This window comes from Lissotriton vulgaris, chromosome 6 (genome assembly GCF_964263255.1).
Source record: "Lissotriton vulgaris chromosome 6, aLisVul1.2, whole genome shotgun sequence".
Lineage (NCBI taxonomy): Eukaryota > Metazoa > Chordata > Amphibia > Caudata > Salamandridae > Lissotriton > Lissotriton vulgaris.
In genome coordinates this window covers 915,264,360-915,274,359 of record NC_141694.1, presented here as the reverse complement: position 1 = coordinate 915,274,359, position 10,000 = coordinate 915,264,360, and the positions used below count along the sequence as shown (strand labels likewise).

Genomic DNA, 10,000 nt, shown 5'->3' with positions numbered 1-10,000 from the left:
GCAAAGGCTCATGGTTCGGGCTACAGACAAGGAGCATTGTGACGTCACGCTGCCTGTGGAACAGTGATATTAAAGGTAAAACAGCTGCACAGTAGGTTAGGTGAAGGGCTCTGAGAGTAGAAAGGCAGCATGCTTGGGTCCCTGGACAAGGTGAGCTTATGATAATGTGTCTGAATTTTCGCCTGTGTTGTAATATTAAACCCCTTATTGTTGTAAACGCCTACTTACTAAGGAGTTCTCAAGCTCAGCCCCAAACAGACCTGGAACTGATAATGTTAATGCAAACTATTTAAGAAACTGAGCCTGATCTAAAAGATTTCCTTGGATCTAGGACCATTTCGCCTAGCTTTTAGGTCCTTCCTTCTCCTAAAGTCCTTTGTAAAACTTAGGAAAACCTCACAGAACGGACTTTCAGGAGGTCAGATGGCTTTCCTTGTGCCTTCACACACACACACTTTCTAGCCCTCTTAAGGATAAAAGGATGAATGAGTCTACATAGGGCCAGTGGTGCAATGGATAACGCGTCTGACTACGGATCAGAAGATTGTAGGTTCGACTCCTATCTGGCTCGGAAGGGTTGTAAGTCCCTGTATGATTATATTCCTGTGGAATTCGTATTTACCTCAGACTTGTTATAGGTTCAATATTCTCCAGCAGGATTCATCCAGCAGTTGTTCCACGGTAGAGCGCAAGTAATAGGACCACGGCTAGTTAAACGTTTCCCATTTGCTGCTGGACTCTATGTGATGACTGTCACGTGGTGTGCTGCTTTTGTATTTCAACATGGGTCCCTTATTCTCTTAATTACAAAAAAGCTTGTTGACAAAAGTGTGTGTGCGTGAGGGTCTGTGGACGTAGGCAGGTGTGTGCAATTGAATGCTTACCCATTTACATGTGTGAGAGGGACAAACCAACTCCTTGTGGGCTGCAGGCTTACAACTGGTAGCCCCAGTAGCCAGGCAGAACCACAGGTAAGGAAAGAGAGAGAGTAAGTTGGTCCATTATTAGAGAAGGACCATGAGCATCTTGCCCTGCTACCTTCTTCCCCTCTCAGCCACGATCAGCGACGATCTGCCAAGACCTCTCTATTAGGGTAGAGAGTGAACATTTCTTGGACCTCAGAAACCAAGGGATGTAAACCCAATATGTCTTCCAAGCGCCTAGAGACCTGGTGCCCAATCTGGCATGGTGTTTTTCAGCTTACCCGACCAATCCGGTTGTAAGGTGGACTTCAACAATACTGCTAAAAAGGCACTCCCAGACATCCCTGAGGCCTTCATTTGCATAGGCCCTGCCCTTCTCTTTGTCCTGCTTCCCACAAAGCAACGCAACACTGCAACAGTATAGATTTGGGGGTGGTGAAGAATAATGACAGGGATTCTAAAAAAGAGAAAGAAAAGTCCCAGAAGTCCTGCAGGCTTCCTTGCTAAATGCAGCTGAACATAGAGCGCACCTTCTTTACTGCAAGGCAAATACATAAAAAATGTTGAGGAGAGACTAATTGAAAAATACATATTACGGGGACAGCACTGGGACCTGCTTTATTTTTCTCAATTAGTCTTGAAAACAAAAAAGATTTCTCTCCTAAAAGCTGTTAAAAATATGCAACGCTTCACGAATTTGCGTGTCATCCTTGCGCAGGGGCCATGCTAATCTTCTCTGTTTCATTCCAATTTTAGTATATGTGCTGCCGAAGCGAGCACAATTTATTGATGAACTGACAATGTTTATAAACTCTCTAAATCTACAGTCTCTAGACATAGGGTGGCCTGGCAGAGATGCTCAGATGGCCAGTACGCATTCAAATCTGAGCCAATGGTCAAAAAAGTATAAAGAGTAGCAATCTATTATTCTTCACTGCATTTGTGGTCCAAGACTAAACACACCGTAAGTATGTCGATTATGCCAGGGTTGCAAAGGCTCATGGTTCGGGCTACAGACAAGGAGCATTGTGACGTCACGCTGCCTGTGGAACAGTGATATTAAAGGTAAAACAGCTGCACAGTAGGTTAGGTGAAGGGCTCTGAGAGTAGAAAGGCAGCATGCTTGGGTCCCTGGACAAGGTGAGCTTATGATAATGTGTCTGAATTTTCGCCTGTGTTGTAATATTAAACCCCTTATTGTTGTAAACGTCTACTTACTAAGGAGTTCTCAAGCTCAGCCCCAAACAGACCTGGAACTGATAATGTTAATGCAAACTATTTAAGAAACTGAGCCTGATCTAAAAGATTTCCTTGGATCTAGGACCATTTCGCCTAGCTTTTAGGTCCTTCCTTCTCCTAAAGTCCTTTGTACAACTTAGGAAAACCTCACAGAACAGACTTTCAGGAGGTCAGATGGCTTTCCTCGTGCCTTCACACACACACACACACACATACACACACTTTCTAGCCCTCTTAAGGATAAAAGGATGGGTGAGTCTACATAGGGCCAGTGGCGCAATGGATAAAGCGTCTGACTACGAATCAGAAGATTGTAGGTTCGACTCCTATCTGGCTCGGAAGGGTTGTAGGTCCCTGTATGATTATATTCCTGTGGAATTCTTATTTACCTTAGACTTGTTATAGGTTCAATATTCTCCAGCAGGATTCATCCAGCAGTTGTTCCACGGTAGAGCGCAAGTAATAGGACCACGGCTAGTTAAACGTTTCCCATTTGCTGCTGGACTCTATGTAATGGCCGTCACGTGGTGTGCTGCTTTTGTATTTCAACATGGGTCCCTTATTCTCTTAATTACAAAAAAGCTTGTTGACAAAAGTGTGTGTGCGTGAGGGTCTGTGGACGTAGGCAGGTGTGTGCAATTGAATGCTTACCCATTTACATGTGTGCGAGGGACAAACCAACTCCTTGTGGGCTGCAGGCTTACAACTGGTAGCCCCAGTAGCCAGGCAGAACCACAGGTAAGGAAAGAGAGAGAAAAAGTTGGCCCATTATTAGAGAAGGACCATGAGCATCTTGCCCTGCTACCTTCTTCCCCTCTCGGCCACGATCGGCCAAGATCTCTCTATTAGGGTAGAGAGTGAACATTTCTTGGACCTCAGAAACTGAGGGATGTAGACCCAATATGTCTTCCAAGCGCCTAGAGACCTGGTGCCCAATCTGGCATGGTGTTTTTCAGCTTACCCGACCAATCCGGTTGCAAGGTGGACTTTACAATACTGCTAAAAAGGCACTCCCAGACATCCCTGCGGCCTTCATTTGCATAGGCCCTGCCCTTCTCTTTGTCCTGCTTCCCACAAAGCAACGTAACACTGCAACCGTATAGATTTGGCGGTGGTGAAGAATAATGACAGGGATTCTAAAAAAGAGAAAGAAAAGTCCCAGAAGTCCTGCAGGCTTCCTTGCTAAATGCAGCTGAACATAGAGCGCACCTTCTTTACTACAAGGCAAATACATTAAAAATGTTGAGGAGAGACTAATTGAAAAATACACATTACGGGGACAGCACTGGGACCTGCTTTATTTTTCTCAATTAGTCTTGAAAACAAAAAAGATTTCTCTCCTAAAAGCTGTTAAAAATATGGAACGCTTCACGAATTTGCGTGTCATCCTTGCGCAGGGGCCATGCTAATCTTCTCTGTATCGTTCCAATTTTAGTATATGTGCTGCCGAAGCGATCACAATTTATTGATGAACGGACAATGTTTATAAACTCTCTAAATCTACAGTCTCTAGACATAGGGTGGCCTGGCAGAGATGCTCAGATGGCCAGTACGCATTCAAATCTGAGCCAATGGTCAAAAATGTATAAAGAGTAACAATCTATTATTCTTCACTGCATTTGTGGTCCAAGACTAAACACACCGTAAGTATGTAGATTATGCCAGGGTTGCAAACGCTCATGGTTCGGGCTACAGACAAGGAGCATTGTGACGTCACGCTGCCTGTGGAACAGTGATATTAAAGGTAAAACAGCTGCACAGTAGGTTAGGTGAAGGGCTCTGAGAGTAGAAAGGCAGCATGCTTGGGTCCCTGGACAAGGTGAGCTTATGATAAAGTGTCTGAATTTTCGCCTGTGTTGTAATATTAAACCCCTTATTGTTGTAAACGCCTACTTACTAAGGAGTTCTCAAGCTCAGCCCCAAACAGACCTGGAACTGATAATGTTAATGCAAACTATTTAAGAAACTGAGCCTGATCTAAAAGATTTCCTTGGATCTAGGACCATTTCGCCTAGCTTTTAGGTCCTTCCTTCTCCTAAAGCCCTTTGTAAAACTTAGGAAAACCTCACCGAACGGAATTTCAGGAGGTCAGATGGCTTTCCTTGTGCCTTCACACACACACACACACACTTTCTAGCCCTCTTAAGGATGAAAGGATGAATGAGTCTACATAGGGCCAGTGGCGCAATGGATAAAGCGTCTGACTACGGATCAGAAGATTGTAAGTTCGACTCCTATCTGGCTCGGAAGGGTTTTAGGTCCCTGTATGATTATATTCCTGTGGAATTCTTATTTACCTTAGACTTGTTATAGGTTCAATATTCTCCAGCAGGATTCATCCAGCAGTTGTTCCACGGTAGAGCGCAAGTAATAGGACCACGGCGAGTTAAACGTTTCCCATTTGCTGCTGGACTCTATGTGATGGCCGTCACGTGGTGTGCTGCTTTTGTATTTCAACATGGGTCCCTTATTCTCTTAATTACAAAAAAGCTTGTTGACAAAAGTGTGTGTGCGTGAGGGTCTGTGGACGTAGGCAGGTGTGTGCAATTGAATGCTTACCCATTTACATGTGTGCGAGGGAAAAACCAACTCCTTGTGGTCTGCAGGCTTACAACTGGTAGCCCCAGTAGCCAGGCAGAACCACAGGTAAGGAAAGAGAGAGAGAAAGTTTGTCCATTATTAGAGAAGGACCATGAGCATCTTGCCCTGCTACCTTCTTCCCCTCTCGGCCACGATCGGCCAAGACCTCTCTATTAGGGTAGAGAGTGAACATTTCTTGGACCTCAGAAACTGAGGGATGTAGACCCAATATGTCTTCCAAGTGCCTAGAGACCTGGTGCCCAATCTGGCATGGTGTTTTTCAGCTTACCTGACCAATCCGGTTGCAAGGTGGACTTTAACAATACTGCTAAAAAGGCACTCCCAGACATCCCTGAGGCCTTCATTTGCATAGGCCCTGCCCTTCTCTTTGTCCTGCTTCCCACAAAGCAACGCAACACTGCAACCGTATAGATTTGGGGGTGGTGAAGAATAATGATAGGGATTCTAAAAAAGAGAAAGAAAAGTCCCAGAAGTCCTGCAGGCTTCCTTGCTAAATGCAGCTGAACATAGAGTGCACCTTCTTTACTACAAGGCAAATACATTAAAAATGTTAAGGAGAGACTAATTGAAAAATACATATTACGGGGACAGCACTGGGACCTGCTTTATTTTTCTCAATTAGTCTTGAAAACAAAAGAGATTTCTCTCCTAAAAGCTGTTAAAAATATGGAACGCTTCACGAATTTGCGTGTCATCCTTGCGCAGGGGCCATGCTAATCTTCTTTGTATCATTCCAATTTTAGTATATGTGCTGCCGGAGCGAGCACAATTTATTGATGAACTGACAATGTTTATAAACTCTCTAAATCTACAGTCTCTAGACATAGGGTGGCCTGGCAGAGATGCTCAGATGGCCAGTACGCCTTCAAATCTGAGCCAATGGTCAAAAATGTATAAAGAGTAACAATCTATTATTCTTCACTGCATTTGTGGTCCAAGACTAAACACACCGTAAGTATGTAGATTATGCCAGGGTTGCAAAGGCTCATGGTTCGGGCTACAGACAAGGAGCATTGAGACGTCACGCTGCCTGTGGAACAGTGATGTTAAAGGTAAAACAGCTGCACAGTAGGTTAGGTGAAGGGCTCTGAGAGTAGAAAGGCAGCATGCTTGGGTCCCTGGACAAGGTGAGCTTATGATAAAGTGTCTGAATTTTTGCCTGTGTTGTAATATTAAACCCCTTATTGTTGTAAACGCCTACTTACTAAGGAGTTCTCAAGCTCAGCTCCAAACAGACCTGGAACTGACAATGTTAATGCAAACTATTTAAGAAACTGAGCCTGATCTAAAAGATTTCCTTGGATCTAGGACCATTTCGCCTAGCTTTTAGGTCCTTCCTTCTCCTAAAGTCCTTTGTAAAACTTAGGAAAACCTCACAGAACAGACTTTCAGGAGGTCAGATGGCTTTCCTTGTGCCTTCACACACACACACACACACTTTCTAGCCCTCTTAAGGATAAAAGGATGAGTGAGTCTACATAGGGCCAGTGGCGCAATGGATAACGCGTCTGACTACGGATCAGAAGATTGTAGGTTCAACTCCTATCTGGCTCGGAAGGGTGTTAGGTCCCTGTATGATTATATTTCTGTGGAATTCTTATTTACCTCAGACTTGTTATAGGTTCAATATTCTCCAGCAGGATTCATCCAGCAGTTGTTCCACGGTAGAGCGCAAGTAATAGGACCACGGCTAGTTAAACGTTTCCCATTTGCTGCTGGACTCTATGTGATGGCCGTCATGTGGTGTGCTGCTTTTGTATTTCAACATGGGTCCCTTATTCTCTTAATTACAAAAAAGCTTGTTGACAAAAGTGTGTGTGCGTGAGGGTCTGTGGACGTAGGCAGGTGTGTGCAATTGAATGCTTACCCATTTACATGTGTGAGAGGGGCAAACCAACTCCTTGTGGGCTGCAGGCTTACAACTGGTAGCCCCAGTAGCCAGGCAGACCCACAGGTAAGAAAAGAGAGAGAGTAAGTATGTTCATTATTAGAGAAGGACCATGAGCATCTTGCCCTGCTACCTTCTTCCCCTCTCAGCCACGATCGGCCACGATCGGCCAAGATCTCTCTATTAGGGTAGAGAGTGAACATTTCTTGGACCTCAGAAACTGAGGGATGTAAACCCAATATGTCTTCCAAGCGCCTAGAGACCTGGTGCCCAATCTGGCATGGTGTTTTTCAGCTTACCCGACCAATCCGGTTGCAAGGTGGACTTTAACAATACTGCTAAAAAGGCACTCCCAGACATCCCTGAGGCCTTCATTTGCATAGGCCCTGCCCTTCTCTTTGTCCTGCTTCCCACAAAGCAACGCAACACTGCAACAGTATAGATTTGGGGGTGGTGAAGAATAATGACAGGGATTCTAAAAAAGAGAAAGAAAAGTCCCAGAAGTCCTGCAGGCTTCCTTGCTAAATGCAGCTGAACATAGAGCGCACCTTCTTTACTGCAAGGCAAATACATTAAAAATGTTGAGGAGAGACTAATTGAAAAATACATATTACGGGGACAGCACTGGGACCTGCTTTATTTTTCTCAATTAGTCTTGAAAACAAAAAAGATTTCTCTCCTAAAAGCTGTTAAAAATATGGAACGCTTCACAAATTTGCGTGTCATCCTTGCGCAGGGGCCATGCTAATCTTCTCTGTATCTTTCCAATTTTAGTATATGTGCTGCCGAAGCGAGCACAATTTATTGATGAACTGACAATGTTTATAAACTCTCTAAATCTACAGTCTCTAGACATAGGGTGGCCTGGCAGAGATGCTCAGATGGCCAGTACGCATTCAAATCTGAGCCAATGGTCAAAAAAGTATAAAGAGTAGCAATCTATTATTCTTCACATCATTTGTGGTCCAAGACTAAACACACCGTAAGTATGTCGATTATGCCAGGGTTGCAAAGGCTCATGGTTCGGGCTACAGACAAGGAGCATTGTGACGTCACGCTGCCTGTGGAACAGTGATATTAAAGGTAAAACAGCTGCACAGTAGGTTAGGTGAAGGGCTCTGAGAGTAGAAAGGCAGCATGCTTGGGTCCCTGGACAAGGTGAGCTTATGATAATATGTCTGAATTTTCGCCTGTGTTGTAATATTAAACCCCTTATTGTTGTAAACGCCTACTTACTAAGGAGTTCTCAAGCTCAGCCCCAAACAGACCTGGAACTGATAATGTTGATGCAAACTATTTAAGAAACTGAGCCTGATCTAAAAGATTTCCTTGGATCTAGGACCATTTCGCCAAGCTTTTAGGTCCTTCCTTCTCCTAAAGTCCTTTGTACAACTTAGGAAAACCTCACAGAACAGACTTTCAGGAGGTCAGATGGCTTTCCTTGTGCCTTCACACACACACACACACACACTTTCCAGCCCTCTTAAGGATAAAAGGATGGGTGAGTCTACATAGGGCCAGTGGCGCAACGGATAAAGCGTATGACTACGAATCAGAAGATTGTAGGTTCGACTCCTATCTGGCTCGGAAGGGTTGTAGGTCCCTCTATGATTATATTCCTGTGGAATTCTTATTTACCTCAGACTTGTTATAGGCTCAATATTCTCCAGCAGGATTCATCCTGCAGTTGTTCCACGGTAGAGCGCAAGTAATAGGACCACAGCTAGTTAAACGTTTCCCATTTGCTGCTGGACTCTATGTCATTACAAAAAACAATTTGATGGACAGAATGTAGATCAATGTCTTACATTCACCCCAGTAAAAGGATCTGGGCCTGAATCCATCGTTTTTTGCACTCCACACCACCCTGGGTTAGATAATGGCTTCATGCAAATCAGTTCTGACCCTGTTTCCCATGGGAACAGTCCAGTCTGAACTACACAGCCATATCTTTCCCAGACCGGAATCAAGCATCCGAGAACCGGACCGGTTTCGAGGTAACACCTCTCATCAGCCTGGCTAGCTTGACTCCAGTGGTGTGGAGGCTCTGGGACCCACGTCTGGGCTGCCCCAGTACACTCAGGGAGAAAATTACAAAAAACAATTTGATGGACAGAATGTAGATCAATGTCTTACATTCACCCCAGTACAAGGATCTGGGCCTGAATCCATCGTTTTTTGCACTCCACACCACCCTGGGTTAGATAATGGCTTCATGCAAATCAGCTCTGACCCTGTGCCCCATGGGAACAGTCCAGTCTGAACTACACAGCCATATCTTTCCCAGACCGGAATCAAGCATCCGAGGACCGGACCGGTTTCGAGGTAACACCTCTCATCAGCCCGGCTAGCTTGACTCCAGTGGTGTGGAGGCTCTGGGACCCACGTCTGGGCTGCCCCAGTACACTCAGGGAGAAAATTACAAAAAACTATTTGATGGACAGAATGTAGATCAATGTCTTACATTCACCCCAGTACAAGGATCTGGGCCTGAATCCATTGTTTTTTGCACTCCACACCACCCTGGGTTAGATAATGGCTTCTGTTGTTTTTGCGGACTCTATGTGATGGCCGTCACATGGTGTGCTGCTTTTGTATTTCAACATGGGTCCCTCATTCTCTTAATTACAAAAAAGCTTGTTGACAAAAGTGTGTGTGCGTGAGGGTCTGTGGACGTAGGCAGGTGTGTGCAATTGAATGCTTACCCATTTACATGTGTGCGAGGGACAAACCAACTCCTTGTGGGCTGCAGGCTTACAACTGGTAGCCCCAGTAGCCAGGCAGAACCACAGGTAAGGAAAGAGAGAGAAAGTTGGTCCAGTATTAGAGAAGGACCATGAGCATCTTGCCCTGCTACCTTCTTCCCCTCTCGGCCACGATCGGCCAAGACCTCTCTATTAGGGTAGAGAGTGAACATTTCCTGGACCTCAGAAACAGAGGGATGTAGACCCAATATGTCTTCCAAGCGCCTAGAGACCTGGTGCCCAATCTGGCATGGTGTTTTTCAGCTTACCCGACCAATCCGGTTGCAAGGTGGACTTTAACAATACTGCTAAAAAGGCACTCCCAGACATCCCTGAGGCCTTCATTTGCATAGGCCCTGCCCTTCTCTTTGTCCTGCTTCCCACAAAGCAATGCAACACTGCAACCGTATAGATTTGGGGGTGGTGAAGAATAATGACAGGGATTCTAAAACAGAGAAAGAAAAGTCTCAGAAGTCCTGCAGGCTTCCTTGCTAAATGCAGCTGAACATAAAGCGCACCTTCTTTACTGCAAGGCAAATACATTAAAAATGTTGAGGAGAGACTAATTGAAAAATACATATTACAGGGACAGCACTGGGACCTGC

The 10,000-nt window shown here is 44.9% G+C and overlaps 4 non-coding genes across 4 annotated transcripts; all 4 read right to left on the bottom strand.

Annotated features, from left to right (window-relative positions):
• Positions 1-1,596: 1,596 nt before the first annotated feature.
• On the bottom strand, positions 1,597-1,703 carry LOC147708182 (U6 spliceosomal RNA). Its single transcript, XR_015296804.1, has one exon. It is a non-coding gene; the product is annotated as a U6 spliceosomal RNA (small nuclear RNA).
• A 1,811-nt stretch (positions 1,704-3,514) lies between these two features.
• LOC147708181 (U6 spliceosomal RNA) lies at positions 3,515-3,621 on the bottom strand. Its single transcript, XR_015296782.1, has one exon. It is a non-coding gene; the product is annotated as a U6 spliceosomal RNA (small nuclear RNA).
• Positions 3,622-5,423: 1,802 nt separating this feature from the next.
• LOC147708180 (U6 spliceosomal RNA) lies at positions 5,424-5,530 on the bottom strand. The gene has a single exon (XR_015296870.1). It is a non-coding gene; the product is annotated as a U6 spliceosomal RNA (small nuclear RNA).
• A 1,812-nt stretch (positions 5,531-7,342) lies between these two features.
• On the bottom strand, positions 7,343-7,449 carry LOC147708179 (U6 spliceosomal RNA). The gene has a single exon (XR_015296777.1). It is a non-coding gene; the product is annotated as a U6 spliceosomal RNA (small nuclear RNA).
• Between the last annotated feature and the right edge of the window lie 2,551 nt (positions 7,450-10,000).